Consider the following 21,003-nt stretch of genomic DNA (forward strand, 5'->3'; position numbering starts at 1 on the left):
CCTTCCCCAACAAAGCCAAAAGCAAACCAACCCCTAAAGTGGACAACGGACTGTCAAAAAGCCTTTGAGAAATTAAAACGGCTCTTTGCCTAAGAGCCCATACTGCAACACCCCGACCCAGAACAACAATTTATAATCCAGACGGATGCCAGTGATGTAATGGTAGCGGCAGTGCTACTGCAAAAGAATAAAGAAGGGCACCTCTTGCTGTGCGCTTATGTCTCCAAAAAACTCACCACTACTGAAAGGAAGTGGGCCATTTGGGAGAAAGAAGCATTTGCGATCAGGTGGTCCCTGCTCACTTGGAGACATTTCTTGGAAAGAGGGAATGTGCCATTCAAGATCTGGACTGACCATAAAAACCTTGAAACTCTCAAAGCCCATCAAAGACAGTCCCCAAAGCAAGTTTGCTGGGAACAATACTTCCAAAGGTTCAAATTCGAACTGAAGCACATCCCTGCAGGGAAGAACTTGGTGGATGCCTTGTCAAGAAAACTGCAGTACGAAAGTAAGAAGGAAGACATGATTCACCCCATCCTTTCTTCCTCCCACCAAAAGGCAGCCCAAGTCACCACCCGAAGCCAGGATAAGCTGATGACAGCGATGAAATCGGCACTCCCAGCAGACCTGTGGTTCAACAATAACAAGGACATCCTAATGATGAAAGATGGCTTAGCCTGGAAGGGACCCAAACTTTACATCCCCGCGGGGTTGAGGCTGGAAGTTCTACAGCGAAGCCATGATGTGGAACTGGGAGGCCACTTTGGATTCCTAAAAATGCTCCACCTCGCCAGGTGCCAATTTTGGTGGCCAAAGATGAAATCGGAAGTGGAAGATTACGTAAAAAGCTGTGCTACTTGTGTGACAATGAAAATACAGCCAGGGAAGCCCCCTGGACTACTACAATGGGTGGCCAGCCATAGCCGACCATGGGAAGAGATTGCAATGGACTTCATCGTCGAGCTCCCAGACAGCAGCGGGAATAGAATAATCTGGACAGTTATTGATTTGTTTTCCAAGCAGGCACATTTCATCGCTTTCTCAGGATTGCTGTCCACAAAGAAATTAGCGAAAATGTTTGTGAAACGCATTTATCACCTGCACAGAGTGCCCAGGAGGATCATTTCAGACCGCAAAGTCCAGTTCACCGCCAAGATCTGGAGAGAGTTCCTGAGGTCCTTTGGATCCACACAAGGACTCAGAGTTTCATCCAAGCACGAACGGAGCAGCGGTGAAGCTCAATGGTGGAACAATGCATCGGGTGTTATGTGGACTATCAGCAAGACAGCTGGTCGGACTTGCTACCCTTCGCTGAAGTGGGGTACAACAACATGGTCCACAGCAGCACTGGATTAACTCCTTTCTAAATTACCAGTGGCATGGAATTTGTTCCCATGCCTGAACTGCCTACAGAACTTCCCTCCTCCATGTCTCTGACTGAATGGATGGACATGCTAAAGAAAGGATGGGAAAATATGAAAAAAAACTCTAGCGGAAGTGGCAGAAGCCTACAAGAAGCAAGCAACACCGCTCGCTCCAACCCCCCTTCCATGTGGGGGACAAAGTTTTCGTATCTACTAAATACATACGATTAAGAATGCCTAGCAAGAAATTTGGCCCAAAATTTCTAGGTCCATTCCCAATAGTGAAGATAATTAACCCAGTTACAGTTCAACTCAGTCTACCCAGAATTCTAGGTAAAACTTACCCAGTATTTCATTGCAGCTTATTGAAGCCAGTAATTGGGTCCAGCATAAGACTGTCCACCCCTCCTCCTCCTCCTCCTGTAGTGATAGGAGAAACACATTATGAGGTGAAAAAAATCTTAGACTCCAGGCTGTATAGGGGTCGTTTACAGTATTTAGTGCAATGGAAGGGGTACCCTTTGTCTGAAGCTACTTGGGTGAAAAGCTGGAACCTAAAAGCAGATAAGTTAGTAAAAAATTCCATGATAAGTTTCCTGATAAGCCAAAGGGTACCTTGGGGGGGGGGAGGTGATTAATTATGTTATGTTAACCCCTACATTATTCTCTTTTCAGGAAACATTTTTTTTCTGAGAGGCTACCAGTCAGGCCTGCAGCCAGGTTCCTTTTGGGATCTTTGGCCTGCCACACTATCTACTATGCTGTTTCTATAGTGGGGGAATGGGAGGGGGATAGTATGGAGTAGGATATGATGTAACCAAAATAAAATTCTTTCTAGATTGCCAAGGTCATCTTTTGTCTTGGTACCTCTGCACCTTACCGGAACTGGATGGGTGGAACCACCAGCATGGCAGTGGAAGATTGGACCATGTGATGGACTTGTGGGTGTGGGGGCAAGATCTTGAACTTTCAACTGGGTGGGGAAAACCACGAAGCTTTCAGATTTGGGTTTTCCCAGATGTGCCAGCATGACTCTCTTAATAAATTGGAACTTTGAACAATACTTTGCCTTGGAATCTGATTTAATTTTGGATGTTATTTGGAACCCTGACATAATATTTTCTTTGGAGAGTCAAGGAGCTACAACCTGTCAACCCTACAAGGTAGATAAAATGTGGAAACTAACTCCACAAGAGCTATTGTAATTCTACTTTATTGTTGTAGGGCAGAGGTGTGAAACTCATATCGTCACGTGACATTTCAGGACTTTTTCCCCCTTTGCTAAACCAGGCATGGGTGTGGCCAGTGTGTAACGCATCTGGCCTGCGGACCCGGAGTTTGACAGCCCTGTTGTAGGGTATAATAACAAATTCTTCAATGCCTAGCAGGCATTCTGTCCCCACCCTGTATACCAAGAGACTCCAGGCATGAAATCTTCCTCATTCCTTCAATAAAATATTTTCTTCAGGGCCATCTTTGTATTCTTTTAGATTTCTTAAAGATAGACAGGTCCTACCTCAACATGGGCAGAATCAAAATCACAAGTCAGTAGGAATGACACACTTGTTTTCTACTTCAGAAACATTAAAAGGTTGGAAGTTTTCATCAAACTATGATGTCATGACGCCCATATAAAAGGAGGGAGCTCGCATCATAATCACACAATGCTTTCATTATTCCTCTCCTCTGGCTTTAATCCCGTGGCTTTTATTTATTCAGTAGGCAATCATTTCCTTCCTTCCTTCCTCCCTTCCAAATATGCCTAATTCACTTATTTCTCAAAAACGTGCAATATGCCCTGGCCTAAGCACTCCATTCTCTTCTCTCCCTCTTTCAAACCTGTCCACACAAACTTTTACAACCATTTTTCTATCCTGTTCTCCAACTTATTTCCATCCCCATTCTCTCTTTCACTTTCTTTGTGCATGCCCTTCTCTTCCCACACTTTTTCGTATTCCCATGGTTCCTTTCCATTCAGCTTTTATTCGATGATAGGTTCTTTCTTCACAAATATCTCACTTTCCCTCCTTTGTCAATAAGGAGAGCCTTTATTTCTTCTGGTCTTGAGTCGTAGGGAGATCTGGAAAGAGGCAGAAAATGGTTGAAACTTAGGGAATAGCTTGGGGAAGCTTAGTATCTCAGGGTATGTCTCCAAGAATTGTTCATGTTGCTTAAGAGAGGTAGCAGGATTAATAGAGCAATGCAGCCTTCCCTAACCTGGTGCCCTCTGGATAAATTGGACTTTGGCTTTTATAATCTCCCCAGAGTCACAAAAATGAGGAAGAGTAGTTCATTTGATATTTGTTGCTGATGATGGCCTTCCACATAATACTGTTGTTGATTTAAAAGACTATCATGCTCAGTTTCTCTCATTTCCTCCCTCATACCATATTGGTATGCAGCTGCCTAAAAAGGATTGGAATCAAATTTTCAATTGAGCATGGTGCACCGTTGCCTTTTGATATGGTAGGAAATATTAGGTGACTATACCACACACACACACCTATGCATCTGGATCTTCTATATAGCTCTTATTCACATTTCCTGCTGTGGGTGAGCTAAGCATTTCTAGCAGTGTTATAAATGAGCACCCCAAGTCAGTCTTGAGATCTCCATGCATTGTTGTGCAGATCTGTAACTGGATCCAGTCTGAAGAGTTTTTCAAAACACTTTTAGGGACACTTCTTTTTCCCTAGCAGAAGGCTCTGTCTTAGTGGTGGCAGCATGGAGGCTCACCAAAGCAGGGGATAACTGGAGATAAACAGGTGCTTTCTTCTTTTTAGAGGCACGTGAGGTCAGCTCTTAGGATTCAGCTGAGACAATAGGAGCCCTTTTGCCTTTCAGCCTTTCCTCCTGACCACCCAGTAGAAGAAAAATCCCTGAGGTTAGGGCAATTTCACTCTGGAAAAAAACTGTGTAAACTTTGTATTTCCTATGGGGCTGATCCTTTACTGACATGTTCAACATGATCACAACAAATCATTCTGTGATGCTGATCCCCCCCCCCCCCCATTTCAATATGTATTTTCACATTAGGTAATTGCTACATTTCATTTACACTAATATTTTGACCAAAGTTTTTAGAGGAAAAAAAAACCATGTTTTTTAAACTTAAACAAAATTTAAACATACATAGAAACATAAACATTTGGAACTGAAGCAGAAATGTGCTATTTTTGTTTATGCTATAAGTGTACTATCTTGCAATAAATATAGCTGCAAAAAGTTTTAAGATCAGTGATTCAGAAGCATTTAAATAACTTTTTGGAAGTACACTTGCAGTAAGCATTAACAGAACTCTTTCTGGAATTCATTTAATTAAAGGCAATAGCAAAAATGTGCATTTTGCACAATGGATCATTATTTTCATTAATATTCCTCCATCCCAAATAGGATGCTCAGGCCCTATTTTTTATTGGCTTTTATTGTTACTCACCAAAATGTCTACTGCATATGACTGCATTTCCTGTGAATGATATTCAGGCTTTCATTGTGCCCTTGTTTTAACTTTTAATGTCAAAACAGTCCTTAATTTATAAATATAGAAATAAAGCTTTGCATTAACAACACTACCATAAGTATTTAATGCTTTTAATTTGTAATAGTGATACAAAGGCTCATAGAATTAAAAGGTAAAATATACCAATCATTCTAAAGTAAATGGAAGTGCATATGTAAGGTAACGTATTATTGCTGGTGTGCTGCCTGTTTCAGAAGGAATCAACATTTATGTAAACAATGATTCTTCGTTTTCAATAAATAAAAAAACCACAAATTTCCCATAGCAAACTATGTGCATTATTTTATCATATTCGAACTCCAGAATGAATCAGATAATATAATATATATTCTTTATTAGTGAATATTGGCTTTTATACATATACATATAGAACCTGTCATATTTGATGCTATCATTTTTTACATATTTGAATCATTATACCTGTGTGTTCTAACCCACATACAGAACTGCCCTTCCAGCACTGAAAAATGACATAAAGCTTTACATTCTCAATGCTAAATATATTTATTTGGCTGTAAACACCACTGATACAATTGATTTCTGAATAAACATGCAATGACGAATTGATATAATTCCCAAGAAAGCAAAATCTATGTAAATACAAGGGGGAAGATTGTGCAGTACTAAGCTATTAAAATCAGTTGAACCTAAAGAGTAGAACATTCTTTAAGTGATTTAAGTCTGACTTCTTCCATTGTGTTGAGAAAAGGAACTGTTCATCAAAATAGCAGATTCCTGGTGGGGTGTTTAAAATTTCAACAGAATTTGGCTTGAGAGCTGGGAATGGGATGTGGAAATACTAAATCTATTTTTCAAAAAATGTGCCTGAACCCTTGACAGCAAATAAATACAGTAAACATGAATGGAGGCTTTAGTGAATAAACCCACACCCCAAGTTAGCTGGAATAGCTGCAGCTGTGTTCTTATCTGGCTGGAGGAAGAACTACCACAACAAAGGAGGCTAAGAAGCCCTGGCTGATGCATGGGAAAGCCATTGGCCAGCAATTGTGGCTGCCCTTCTGCTGAGCAAATAGTTCAAACTGTTCATTCCCATCTTCTATTCTCTCCCCGGTACATTGTTTGTGTCCTTGCATTTCATTCTGCAAGGAAGATTGCTCTCTGGGCCTATAAGCAAACAGTCCAGAAAAAGAGCCAACTAGCCTTCTCTTTTCCCTGGAGAACTAGCATTTTTACTTCCAGCTCCAAGCTGTCAACATACTAGAGAGTTAATGTCAGTATCGTGATTTAATTGCTTTAAGCTGCAGCAGTCAAAATGTGCACCAAATGTCCAGAATATGTTTATCAATAATGTTTCCTCTTTTTATTCTTTTTCCCCTAACCCCCCCCCCCCCCGCTCCCCTCACTTTTCTTTTCACATACCCTGCTGCTTTTTTCTGCTCAAATTGCCAGCCTAACTATAGGTTACATTGGCTAAATATAAATCACTTACGGTGAATTCTGAACAGTTCACAAGGTATCATCAAACAAAAACAGAAACATTGACATGTTCTGGGCTTGGAATTGTCCCTGTCATCATTTCAGAAATTCCATATTATAGCCCTAACTGTAGGAACAAGGGGATGAAATGAGCAAGTTAGGAAAAAGCAAGATTATATTTACTCATACATATCTTTGCAAAATTAACTTTGCAAATGGTGTGGGAATAACAAAGGAAAAAGGGGATATGAATGGTAAATGGATTTATGTTTAAACATGCTATATTTTAAAGTGCTCCCTGGTGTGAATGGCCCTCTTTAAGAGAATGAAATAATAAACCAATTTATATACCAATAGAAAGCTGAGATCCTGAGTGCCGTTGTGTAAATTTTCCCCCTTGACTTTTCATTATCTACCTGTGCAAAATCAATCTATATGTATGGGATCAACATAAAATTGGAGAGATAAAAGGAAAAATAAAATGTGCTTTGCATATCCTGGAGATAACAGGCACTGTTTCTTATTCTCTACTGGTTTCCAAGACTATGCATTTTATTATTTTATTTTATTATTTATCTATCAGGCTATAAAAGTAAAAGAAAAAAAGATAGGGTGATGTGGTCCATGTTTACTTCTTTGCTGGAAATATTGATTCTGTTAAATGAACTGTGGTTAATAAGTAACCAAGGAAATATCAGCTTAATTTTGCCTATAATTTATTTTATTGCAAAACAATATGAAGTGTGCTGCATTTGGGCTTTGCAAGAAAGCTATATAAAATATAAACTATAGATATCAAACATACTTACTCATCCAGTTAAGAAAGGAAAAAGGGAGATTGCCACTGAAAATATTGAGACTTACCGTAATCACACTTAACATTGTTGGATATTGCCTTCTATTGCAGACAAAGTGCATGGCAACGAAACACAACAAGAGGGTAGAAAAACATTGCATTGTTTCTATTCTTGGCCCAAAGGTGCTTTTTTCAAGAGGCAACTTTCTTGGGGTTGAGTCTTTGTTGTCTACATCTCAAACTGAAGTGCAAGTGGTTCCTGTAGTCTGCCATTTTTCTGGACAAACCGCCAAGTATCCTCAACAACTCTCTAAAATAGGGTGCTTAAACCCGGCGCGTGGGTCTGGCCTGGAAATATCAAAGGATCGGCCTCTGCCAGCCAAAACAGGCTGTGGGGAGGAGCATGTGGCCCGTTTTCAGCCTCCAAGGCCTCCTGCAGCACTCTGCCGGCCAAAAAGAAATCCAGTTTGTGACCCCTGCTCTAAAAGAATGCAAATGACAGGAATATAAATCCTTCCATTCCCCACCATCCAGTTAGAGCTGAAGAAACATCTTGGATGAGAAGTGAAACATCTTTGAAGAAAAACAAAAAAGTCCAGTTGCCTCTTGAAAAAAGCACCTTTGTAAGAACCATGACCTGGGTGACTGAAAATCTCCACCGACATTTAGCTATGCTCTTTGGGATGAACACCCTTTAAATGGTGCAGGAGTAAGAATGAATTTCCCCCAAAATTGCAGACTACGGGAACCATTTGCACTTCAGTTTGAGATGCAGAAAACACAGACTCATCCCCAACAGCCTGTGCCTGTGTTCAACAGTGAAGAAACCCAGGCAGAAAACATGCTGCAGAAAGCACAGCTCCACAACACAGCCCTTTCAGCAGTTCCAAGAAGCCTCCAAACCACTTTTCCAACAACTCTCTAAAAAGAATGGAAATGACCAGCTGTCTGCAAGGAATATCCATCCTTCCATTCTCCACCATTCAGTTAGAGCTGAAGAAGCTTCTTGGATGAAAAGTGAAATGTCTTCAAAGAAAAACAAGGAAGTCCAGTTGCCTCTTGAAAAAAAAAACCACCTTTGGACAACCATGACCTGGATGACTGAGAATCTCCATATCCATTCTTGGACACTTTCAAAAAATTAGATATGTTTCCATGCAGTGGAAACAGGAGAAATGAGATTGTTTCACTTAAGCAGGTTCATCACCTTACAATGGCAGCATTTGCACAGATGAGTATTAGCAGACAAGCCCAAGACAGAGAGTTCTGTTCTTACACAGCACATCATTCCATACGTTCTGTTCAGCCTCAGAGCCATCAGAAGCCCAATGGTAAATATATTATTTTTAAAAATCAAATACTTCTCAGACATTGCTATCCGTCTCTTTCTTATTAAAACAAAGTTACCTTGATGTGATTCAATTATTCTGTTTCTGTAAATGCCTATTCACATATATCACCATTGATATGGGACTTTTTTCTCAGAATATAATCCTATACTAGATATTGACCCAGGTAAAAATCACAAGTGTGGATAATAGCTGCCCTTTGGGTTGTGTTTATTTTTTAAATGTACTTATATAAAAATAGATACAGTGATGTGTGTCCTTCCCATTTCTTTCCAAATAATATTTAGCTGTGGAAAATGCAAGCCAAGATATATAGGCTGAACCTTTTCAGCTTCTTGTAGATTATAGCCTTTAATAATATTCTCTTCTTTTTGTCATCCTAGAGTCCATTTACGCTTTTGTTCCCAACAAAGCAAAGCTTGTCTTACTATAATATGATGGAAGAGCTGAGGGAAATATTCTTGAAGGCATCTGTTCCTCATGAAGATGTCAATTGTACGAATATGTACCTTGTGTCTAGCATGAGAGTTTGACAGTTCTGGAGTACTGTGAATTAAGCTTTAATGTAATGGTCTCTACAAGCTCTGTGAAGGATAACAGAATAAAACTAGAAAGGCACCTTGGAGGTCTTCTAGTCCAAACCCCTACTCAAGCAGGAGACTCTCATCATTTCAGACAAATGGTTGTCCAATTTCTTCTTAAAGCAGCCAGTGATGGAGCAACAACTTTTGAAGTCAAACCGTTCCTCTGATCAATTGTTCTGTCAGGAAATTTCTCCTTAATTCTGAGTTGGTTTTCTCTTTGACTAGTTTTCCTCCATTGCTTCTTGTTCCGCCTGCAGCTGTTTTCGAGAAGACTGACCTCCTCTTCTTTGTGGCAGCCCCTTAAATACTGGAACAGTGCTATCGTGTCACTCACTCCTATTCCTTCTTTTCTTTAAACTAGACATACCCAATTCCTGCAGCCATTCTTCATGTTTTAGCCCCCCAGTCCCCTGATCATTTTTGTTGCTCTTCTCTGAACTCTTTCCAGAGTCTCAATATCTTTTCATATTGTGGTGACCAAAACGAGATACAATATTCCAAGTGTGGTCTTACCAATGCATTATAAAGCAGTATTAATAATTCATGTGATCTTGATTCTATTCCTCTGCTAATGCAGCCTAGAACTGCATTGGCTTTTTGGCAGGTGCCAACATACTGCTGACTCATATTTAACTCATTGTCCACTAGGATTTCAAAATTCTTCTCACAGTTACGACTATTGAGCCAGGCACAATTGTATTCTATACCTGTACATTTGGTTGTTCCTGCCTAAATATAGAACTTTACTTTTCTCACCACTGAATTTCATTTTGTTAGATAGAGCCCAATGTTCAAGTCTATCTAGATCCATCTGGATATTGAGCCTATCTTCTAGAGCAGTGTTTCTCAAACTTGGCGACTTTAAGTCCTGTGGACTTCAACTCCCAGAATTCCCCAGCCAGCTATGCTGGCTGGGGGATTCTGGGAGTTGAAGTCCACAGGACTTAAAGTCGCCAAGTTTGAGAAACACTGTTCTAGAGTGTCATCTGCAAATTTGATGAATTCCCCTTCTATTCTCTCACCTAAATCATTGAAGAGACCTTGGGCTAAACAGAGCCTTGGAATATTGCACTACATACTTATCTCCGTGTAAATACAATTCCTTTAAGGGATTCCTACATGTTGAATGTGCTTGGTCAGCCAATTACAAATCCATCAGGCAGTGATGCTGTCTAACCCGCATTTTTCTCCTATCAAGTAGTAGGTCGTGGTCTACTTTATCAAATGCCTTACTAAAATCCAAGTAAATTACATCCACAGCATTTTGCTGGTCCACTTATTTTGTCACATTGTCAAAGAATGCAGTAAGATTTGTCTAGCATAATCTGTTTTTGACAAATCCATATGGGCTTCTGACTATAACTTTGCTTCCCTCTAGGTCAGGATTGTCAAACTAGATTTCATTGAGGGCCACATCAGGGTTGTGTTTGACCTCGAGGGGCCAGGATGAACATGACCAGGGTGAATGTGGCCAGCTCGATGTTACTCGTGTCGGGGTTGCCTGTGGTGTCCCGAGGTGGTTCACAGAAATGGGCTCCCAAGCTCTGTTTTCAGCTGCCACAGGCTCCTGCAACCCTCTACCAGCAAAAACAAAGTTCAGGAGGGATGCACGCGGCCCTCCTGAGCTCTGTTTTCGCTGGCAAAAGCACCATGCGCCAGTCCTTCACTGTTTCCAGGGTGGCCCTGCAGGCCAGATCTAAGTACCGTATTTTTCAGAGTATAAGACACACTGGAGTATAAGACATACCAAGGTTTTGAAGAGGCAATTTTTTAAAAAAGTAGGTAGGTAGATAGAGGGAGAGAGAGAGAGAGAGAGAGAAAGAGATAGAGAGAGAGAAAAATACAGTAGATAGGTAGGGAAAGAGAGAGAGAGAGTAGTTAGGTAGGTAGATAAAGGGATATATATATAGATAGATAGATGATTAGATAGATATAGAGATAGATAGATAGATAGATAGATAGATAGATAGATAGATAGATAGATAGATAGATAGATAGATAGATAAATACAGTAGATAGGGAGGGAGGGAGAGAGAGTGAAAGTAGGTAGGTAGATAGAGGGATAGAGAGACAGAGAGAAATACAGTAGGTAGGTAGGGAGAGAGAGCGAGTAGGTAGGTAGATAGAGGGAGAGGGAGAGAGAGAAATACAGTAGGTAGGTAGGGAGAGAGAGAGTAGGTAGGTAGGTAGGTAGATAGTGGGAGAGAGAGTGGGAGAGAGAAATACAGTAGGTAGGTAGGGAGGGAGAGAGAGTAAGTAGGTAGATTGAGGGGGAGAGAGAGAGAAATACAGTAGGTAGGTAGGGAGAGAGAGGGTAGGTACGTAGGTAGGTAGAGGGAGAGAGAGAGAGAGGGAGAGAAATACAGTAGGTAGGTAGGGAGAGAGAGAGAGTAGGGGTAGATAGAGGGGGAGGGGAGAGAGAGAGAGAGAAATACAGTAGGTAGGGAGGGAGAGAGAGAAGGTAGGTAGGTAGATGTTTCCAGGTGTATTTATCCATGTGCTGGAGAAGGAAATTGCTGACAACCTGCAGCACCTAAGACTTGTTTCTGCTGGCACAGCACTTGATCAATGTAATTCCCATCAATCACTCTAACTAAAGAGCTTTCTGAAAGGGGGGGGAAAGTTTTTGCACTCTGCAAACCTCCCAAAAATGGCCTGTTTTTCGCAAAAACTGGTCTGTTTTTTTTTTCAAATAAAAGGCATAAATAGCCTTGGGAAGGCTTGCAGAGTGCTCCTGGGGGGTGGGAGGGACCAAAAACGAGCAAAAAAAGGGCCAATTTTTGCAAAAACAGGCCTTTTTTGTCAAAAAAAATTTGCATGCATAGCCTTATCGCGGCTTATAGAGTGCTGCTGTGGGCTGTGGGGGCAAAAACCAGCCCATTTTTTGCTCATTTCTTCCCTCCCCAGCCCCCAGGAGCTCTCTGAAAGCCTTCATAAGGCTATGCACGGCCATTTTGGTGAACGGGGTGGGGCTTCGGGAGGCAAAAAATGCTGTATTCAATGTATAAGACGCACTCAGATTTTCAGCTCTTTTTTGAGGAAAAAAGGTGCATGTTATACTCCGAAAAATACGGTACCCCATGGGCCGGATCCAGCCCCCAGGCCTTGAGTTTGACACTCATGCTCTAGATCTTGATAAATTCATTGCTTGATTATCTTTTCCAGAATCTTCCCTGGTATTGCTGACAGGCTGATAGATTTGTCATTTTCTGAATCCATTTTTCCCTTTTTTGAAAATGGGAACCATTTCAGCCCTTTTCCAGTCCTCTAGTAGTTCCCTAGTGCTCCAGGATCTTTGAAAAATATGGTTCATTGATTTTGAGATCATGTCTGCCAGCTCCTTCAGAACCTTGGGGTGTAATCCATCTGGTCTTGGTGATTTCAACACATTTAGAGTGGACAAATATTCTCTTACCATTTTCTTCCTTATTTTTACTTATATTCCTAATCTGCATTTTACTGGGTTTTTTTTTAATAGGTTGGACTGTTTTTTTCCTTTTGTGTAAAAACAGAGGCAAAAAGTGAGTTAAGCAGTTCTGCTTTCTCCCTGCTGATCATCATCTTGCCACCTTCTCCTATTAATGGACTAATCATTTTCTTGACTTTTTTCTTGGTTTTTTTACATGTTGAAAGAAGCTTTTTCTGTTATTTTTGACATTTTTCACAAGCCTTAGTTCATTTTCAAACTTAGCTTTCCTAACTTCACCTTTGCGAGTTTGGGCTATTTGCTGATATTCTGCCTTAGCTATGTGTCTCTCTTTCCACTCTTTATACTTGTCCCTTTTGTTTTTCAGTTTATTGGAGAGTTCTTTGTACAACCATGCTAGTTTCTTTTGAGATCTCTTATTTTTCTACTTCATTGGTATTGTGCTAGACTAGGCTTTTAGAATCTCACTTTTCAAAATTTCCCAAGCTTCTTGGGTTCAAAGCTGCCTCTTGAGGATTTTCATCCATGAAATCCTTCCCAAGCTCTAAGTTTATTGAAATCAGCTGTCTTAAAATCCTGGGCTCTAGTTTGACTCCCCCCCCCCTGTTCCTTGTGCTTGTAATAATGTTGAATTCCAATACTGCATAGTCACTCCTCCTCAAAGTTCTTGTAACTTCAATCCCTTCTATCATTTCATCTCTGTTAATGAGAATTAAGTCCAGTATGGCAGACAGATTGTTGTCTTACCTGAACGGTACTTCTCTGTCCGCTGCAGGAGAATCCAAGCATGGATTTAACTTCTGTCTGTCTGCCCAATGACTGAATTTTAATGTTTTGGCCAAGCCTTCCTGGCTCAACTGTTCCCAGTTTCTTAACGAAAGTGTAGATCCGAATGATACTTGTAATATCCTTAAAATAATTTGTCTGTGGATGCTGGATCCAGATCCTGTTTGGGTGAGATTGGATTCTCCTGCAGTGCACAGAGAACTACTGTTCAGATAAGACAATGGTCTTTCTCCTGTGAGCTGCTTAGAGAATCCAAGTGTACTGCAGAGGGCGTCAACTTCTTCTGCTCCTGGTGTCTGGAACTTGGAGAAAAACCTCGGAAGATGAGTATTCTCTGGTTGGGTGAACAGATCCACTCTCAGTTGGCCGAACCTCTCAGACAGATGGTAGAACAGATCCGGATGCAGGCGTCATTCCAAGTGGTCCATGGTGGCCCTGCTCAACAGTCTTCTTGGATATTTGCTGTTCCGGAAATATGTTCCGCTCAATTGGAGAGGATGTGGGCCTCTGCCCAAAGGCCTAGTCTCTCCGTCTCTTGCATCATGGCCTTGGAGTGAGTGCCTCCTTGTCGGTTCATGTGTATCTTGGTAGCCACTTTGTCCATCATCAGCAGAACATGTTGACCAGCTATCTTGTCCTGGAACCAACATAGGGTCAGATGAGCTGCCCTGAGACCCTGCCAATTGATGTTGTTCTCCAGCTCCTCCTGCGACCATCGTCCCTGTATTATCTGAGACTGGAGATGGGCACCCCAGCCGAATAGACTGGCATCCAAGGACACGGTCATGTGGCTGGGTTCCTTGAAGAGAGAACCCTTCTCTATGGCAGGGGAAGTCCACCAGAGGAATGACTGATGTACTCTCAGGGGCACCTGTACCTTGGAGTTGGAGATGCTTCTGCCCGATCTTTGATGAGGCATTGAAATGATTGGGCATGTAATCGCGCCCACGGTACTACTGAGATACAGGAAATCATCTTTCCCAATGGGCGGGAAAGAAGGATTAGAGGTGCAGATCGTTGTTACCAGATTGAGGCTACTAGCATCCGCATGCTGAAGCGGCGATCCTGGGAGAGTGAGACCATGCAGTATGTTGTGACTATTACCGCCTCCAAGTGAAGAAGACTGGTACTAGGTATCAGATGACTCTTTTCTAGGTTCACGGAGAATCCGTATGTCTGTAATGCTCAAATTGTGATGCATAGGTCCCACTGTGCTTGAAGGGGGGATGACACCTGGATGAGATTGTCGTTTAGGTAACATTGCATGCACACTGGTTGTGATCATAGGTGCGCTGCGACTGCTGCCAGTAGTTTGGTGAAAATCCTGGGGGCCGATGACAGGCTGAATGGTAGGGCCCTGTATGGATAGTGGTGCCCTGTGAAACAAAACCTCAGGAACCTTCTATGAGATGGGCGAATGGGAACATGCATGTTGAGCCGTTTGAGATCTAGGATGGCTTTCCAACACCACCACCCCCAGCTCTTTGGGACCAGGAAGAGAATCGAATTAAACCCTCGATCCTCCTGACCTGTTGGGACCAGTTCTATTGTCTTGGTCTCTATTAGGTGTCGGATCTTGGTAATCATGAGCTCCCCTTTTGAGGAGCCTCTTGGACTGGGGCAGCTGATGAAATGCTGTGGAGGGGGGAGAGAAATTCTAGGGTGAGGCGCAGTCTCACTGTCTGCAGAACCATCACATCTGTGGTGGTGTTTTCCCATTGACTGATGAAGAACTGCAAATGACCACCAATGGGCAGGTTGTGTTGGAAGTCATTTAGCCCTAATGGAAAGGTATGTTGCCAGATCCTTGGAAAGGTCCCTTGGTGTGTGGCTGTTGTCTGCCTCCGTCCCTGAAGGAACGCCTATGCTGAGGCCAAGTCCTTGTGAGTAAGATTGCTGAAACTGGGGGTCAGGGAATCCAGAATCAGCAGAATGAAAGGGCTGCCTATGACTGTAAGGCGAGAGCCCTCGGTCTGCCCACCTGTAGCTGAATGGCTTTACTTTCTTTTCGTCTTTGATCTTGACTAAAATTGGCTCTGTGGACTCCCCGAAGAGATTGTCTTCCTTGAAGGGAGCTGAGGCCAGACGCCACTTGGACCTCATGTCAGCCTGCTAGTAATGGAGCCATGAGAGTCTACATGAGGTGACATTAGATGCCAATGCCTGCGACGTGAACTTAGCCACATTGAGTGTGGCATCTGCAGAATACTCAGTGGCTGCAGCCAGCTTGTTTATATCCTGGCACAGTCGGGAGTCCTCAGGGGGAAGCCTGGCTAACAGCTGGCAGAGCCAGAGAAGGGTGGCTCTATTGAAAGACACCGAGGTAGTCACCCTGATTGCCCAAGCAGAAGCTTAGTGAGTCTTGTGGAAGGAAGTCTCCACTTTTTTGTCCTCCACCTTCATACTCTCCATGAAGTCAGAGGGAACGAGGACTGAGGATGCCAAGATGGCTACCGGAGCGTCCACCTTGGGCCACTGAAGGAGTTGTTCTAGTTTTGGGCCAACCGAATAGAGCTGTTTGCCACTTCCGCTAGGAGCTGCGACAGAACCAGTTTGGGTCCATTGACGTTGGACAACATCCATGAACAGCTATGGGGAAGGAACTATTTCATATTCTGCAAGAGGTTCAGTTAACAGCCGTTCACTCTGATCCTGTGGATGCTTGAGCAGTTCCGAGGAACCTCCAGTGACCCCCATATTGGTGACAGATTTGGCTTTATAAAGGAGGCATTTAAAAAGTGCTTGCTTGAAAAGGCCAGTAAAGGCGGATCTGAGGCCATGCCTTCGTCCTCTGATAAATTTGATCAGCAATCTCCTCCTCCCCGAGTACTGAATCCTCACTTGGCACAGAGGGCTTGGGGGAATGGATTTCCTGCAAAGATATCAGATCCTCCTCCCTAGGGGCCTGTTTTTTCAATGGTGGGAACCTTTCCCAATTGATTAGGAATGAGAAGGCTCCTACGCTGAAAAGCTTCCTCTACTTCCTGGACAATGGCCTCAGAGATGTAAGCTCGTAGCTCCTGGGTCAGGCCCAGACACTGGTTCTCCGTCATAGGGAGTCCTGCTTCTGTCAGAGTAAAGGTTGCTGAGAGCACAGAGACTCCTGGAATCTCTGCCAGCTCTTCTCCTGCCACTGCTAGGCAAGCAAATGGGGTGAAGTATTCGTCAAAGCAGGCCACCTGCAATACTGGAGGCTCAGTTATCTCCTCAGGAGGCCAACTCTGGGGTCCCTCCACCTGTTGGGATTGGTGTCAGCCTGCTGTGGAAGGGGGAACCTCCCCCCACGAAGCCTTTTGTGCTTTTGCAAATTGTTTTTCCAGCGCCTTATGGCGTCTTCTGGAATCCCTGTCATATACATTCGATGACTTGCTAGATGAAGGGCCGAGTTTTGGTAGACTCTGAAGGCCCCTTAGCACCGGGCTGCTGGGCTGCTTGGAACCTGGCCTTCCCTGGTGGCTGGAAGATGGTTAGGCCTGACAGCTTTCTCTGCTTGGCGTTTGGCCATTTTAAGAGGGCTGATCAAACTAGCCTCAAACACAATGACTCACCACTTCCTCAGGGAATTTCTTTCTGCAGCGCCAGAAAAAAAAAGCTGATTAACCTCCAGTGTGACCGAGTTCTCAGACAGTGACCCTGGGATCCAAATCCTCTGCTGTGCGCCCTCAGTCAGCGCCAGACCGTAGATGGAAGAACCAGGTGAAGAAGCTTGAAGAATTTCCGCTGCTGCTTCAGTGCTTTGGAGACGCTTGCCACAGTTGCTGCGGCCTTCAGGCAGTGCTCAAGGAATGGCAGCCCTGCCGACGGCCTCAAACTTTAAGGAGAGCACCTTTGGCATGCAAAAAAACTGATGCCTCAAACTGTTTTAACTGGCTTGCCACACTTCTTGGGCATGCATGATCAAAATGGCCACCCTGCTGATGATCCAAAATGGTGGTGGACTACAGGAATGGCTTTTGGCGCAAATTGAGAATCGACTTCAGATGACTGACGTCACCACAGTGCTCTTGCAGCTCTGAGTGTAATGGTAGGCACTTACTGAAAGAGCTTCCGGACTCAAATAGAAGTCCGACGGCAGTACTTCTCTCGGCGCGATGACAAGCGGATGATGCATTTGTGAAGAAGCCACAAGGCGGTTAAATGCCCTTCAACTCATCTACTCCTTGCAATTTTCGCTGTGCTTGCTTGAAGAATCTAAATGTAGGTAATATAATCAATTTCTATCTAATTTCTATCTAATCTGTTCAATTGAAAATGAGAGAAATTTTGGACACGTCTTTCGGGCTCAGACTGTGTTGAAAAACTGGAAGCAGTTGAGCCAGGGAGGCATGGACAAAACTTTCAAATTCAGTCATCGGGCAAACAGACAGAAGTTAAACTCACGCTTGGATTCTCCAAGCAGCGCACAGGATAATTTCTAGTTCCCTTCCCTGTCATGTCCCAAGCTTTGCCCTTCTTGGGCATGCATGTAATGTCACAAAGCAGTGGAAAAGGAGAAGAACTTGGGACATGAAGATTTCATTTCTCTGATTCCCCCTTGCCCCTGTGAATGCCACTGATTAAATGGGTTATTTTCTTAAGAGTTAATGCTGTCTAGTGGTTTAGAAGATAGAGGTCACAAACCCAGATTCAAGTTTACATTTAGCTCTGTAGTTCATTGGGGTCAGTCTTCAGCCTAAGAACCATATAGAATTCCTGAAAGGAAAGAAGGATATTGGAATGGCATAACCATGGGCCATATTCAGTTCCCTAAAGCCCTAAGAGATCTTAAACAGCTGTAAATTTGTAATATTTAAGATGACATAAAATAGACAATATTAAACTGGAGACTAATTAATTGATTGTAATTAGCTACAAATATAAGTAAGTAAGATGAAGTATTTCATGTTTACCCTGGCCCTTCCTTTTAAGTCTTTGAATTCAGCTGCAGCACAATTAGTTAAGGCCAAAAATGGCTCTCAGATTAGAAAAAAGTCTCACCGCTCTTCTATAAATCATCATCTTTACCTTGAAAAGCAATACTATGTGAGCTGAAATTGATAGCTTTGTTCTATAGGATTATTTTTCTTTCAAGCTCACACCATCTAAGAAATTTCCAATCTCATGTTTATCAGATGTTTCATAGATAGAACTCTCAATATGTCCAACCAAATGTCTAGTAATTCTGGTACTGTAACCACAACACAGCTGCAGTTACCCGGTGGCAGAAATCTCTCTCAGAGGAAAAACACACCATCCTTCTTCCACCTTTTGAATTTTTTATTGTGGCCAACTGAGATTGTACATAGGACTGTACAATTATGAACTTGGTGTGACTAGATATTTGTGTGTGATAAGAGTCTTGAAAATGCAAGATGCAATAGTACATTAGCATCAGCAATATCAGGCTTGCTCAGAGTAACAGCACATGTTTTATTCTTTTTCTTAATCAAAACTTTGACATCATTTTGTATCAATAATTGAAATGTGACTGCAAAGTACAATACTGTACATACTTAACTGATGATATACCCAACCTAATTCCTCAGTCAAGCTCACTCATTCATTTCACTTGGCTGCTCATTTCAAACATATAATTCTGGGTGGCTAATAGGGAATAAAGACATGATAGAAAAATAGAAAAACAATGAAAGACAAAATATAATATCAGAGATAAAATCAACAATGCAATCAACATAACCAAATCAATCACACAACCTGGACCCCAGGCTCAGCATCACAGTACATAATTATTGGAATCCACTATTACATTCATGGTTCTTGCAAACTGGAACAAGAGCAAACTATGAAGTTTCATACACTTTTCCTACTTAAATTTTGCCAAATTCAAAGTTCTGTTCACATGATAACTCACTGGTGCAGGAAACACCATCATTTCACTTAGATTTGGAGCTGTTCCATTTGACATATCATCCCAATTTGAATCTTCACACATTTCCCTATCTGATAGAACTGGGCTAAATCTATAGTAGTCTTCTATTTCTTCTTAATAGATGGAAAATACCAGATTTAAGCCAAGAGGTTTTTTTTTCTCACTTTTCAAATTTAATGACAAAATTGGATGAAATTTTGCACTGAACTTTCTATAGAGACAAAAACAGACATATATTACATGAATAGGTTTGTGACATTTAAGGGTTGGAAGTCTTGAGATACCTTGTTGCAGACATGAGGCCCATGTTTTGTGTCCTTCTGAACAATGAATCATTGACAAAGCTTCAAGAAGTTCAAACAGAATTAGAATAAATTCAGACTTCACAGAAATCCATCAGCTATCGCTGCATTACATCATACTAGTTTTTAATCAGCTGCATAAAGCTATTGCATATTACCAATCAGTGATGCTCAGAATAATACACACAATGTCAACAAAGAAATATCATTAAAGAATTACTGTGGGATGAATGTCAAATGCTATTAGATGCTAAATGGCAGTGCATGTCAGCTGTCCAATGCTGAAAAATGCCATCTGTCAACACATTAAAATCAAATTTTATATGCAGTTGAAAGTCAATTTTCTATAACATGCAAGAATTTACATACTAGCCAGATCATTGAGATGTCCAGAAGAGAATTTTGAGTGGAATATTTCTACTCTATGTTACCCATGCAATTGTATATGCCCAGTTTGCTTTTTAAAGCTGAAGTTTACCGAAAACTATCTATGGACATAAGGCAAGCAACTGAGCCTGGCCTGCATTTCCCAAATAAAAAAAAATTATAATGGCGTCTGCTTAATGTATTTGTGGGATTTATTTGCATTCTATCAATTAGTTTCTATGAAGGAAAAGTACTTGCTAATGCTCTCTTTGCTCTGTTGAGGCTGGTTCATTCACTCCTGATGCAGGGATCTTTCAATCTTACTCGCCAGGTATTTTGTCTCTCTTTCCGTCTCTGTCTGAACCATGGCTCTTGGCTGACTGTTATTCTATCTAGAACATATCCATCTACATTAATAGCTCATGAGGATAAGGGTAGGGTTCTCAGACAACAGATATTTCTCCAAAATGGAACTTGTAAGAAGAGTGGGTCATAATGGCCAATGGCCTTAAAATGCAGAAGCAAGGTCAACAATGTTTTCCTTTGTTTTGTTTTTACTGTGTGTGTTTGCAAAGAGGAAGATTAGTTGGTCCTGCTTGTTTACCCAATCCACCTGGAAAGATGTGATTCCAACCAGATATGAAGGCAGAAACAAGGGTATCTTATCTGCTACTAACTCATGTTTGCAATATTTGGAATTAGAAATACAGGAAATGTGTAGTGGTCACATTACAATCGGTGAAGAGGCAATCCAGAACTCTGTGTGCTGCTAATTTCAAAGTCATGAATATATAGAAAATTTCAGGAAATACAAGCCACTATGGGGAAATCCTGGCTATGTTCATGGGATAATTCATTTGTAAGACTTTAGCCTAAATGGTTTGTTCAAAGTAAAATATATAAAAATAAAAGTTCAGTACCTTCACAAATTTACACTTCCCAGGAAACCAGAGTAACTTACACATTTTATAGTAACCATTTTTAATTTCTTACTATAAGTTCTCAGTAACTTCCACAAATCATGGTTTTTATTGGTCTTGAGAAATAAACTCCTGTCATCCAATTTAAAATTGTAGAGAGAATATCACTATTAAATAAAAAGGGGTGACACAGGATGGTTTGCTGCTGTTGCTGCTATTCCTGCTCCTATGGTACATGCCGCTCCTGTTCATCCATGGTTTACGGCTTGTTTTGTTAGTTTTC

At 41.8% G+C, this 21,003-nt stretch overlaps 1 protein-coding gene across 3 annotated transcripts in view; it reads right to left on the reverse strand.

Annotated features, from left to right (window-relative positions):
- Nucleotides 1–21,003, reverse strand: part of FOXA2 (forkhead box A2) — a 75,468-nt gene that overhangs the window by 19,623 nt on the left and 34,842 nt on the right. For 2 of the 3 annotated variants that reach the window (XM_081952512.1, XM_081952510.1), the window contains exon 3: nucleotides 3,310–3,444. The gene's annotated coding sequence lies outside the window, so the exon portion shown is untranslated. Of the gene's footprint in view, nucleotides 1–2,102; nucleotides 3,445–21,003 lie in introns of those variants that run through there. The other variant, XM_081952511.1, reaches the window with a different exon arrangement.

The sequence above is a fragment of the Natrix helvetica genome (assembly GCF_964273705.1).
Source record: "Natrix helvetica genome assembly, chromosome: 4".
Classification (NCBI taxonomy): domain Eukaryota; kingdom Metazoa; phylum Chordata; class Lepidosauria; order Squamata; family Natricidae; genus Natrix; species Natrix helvetica.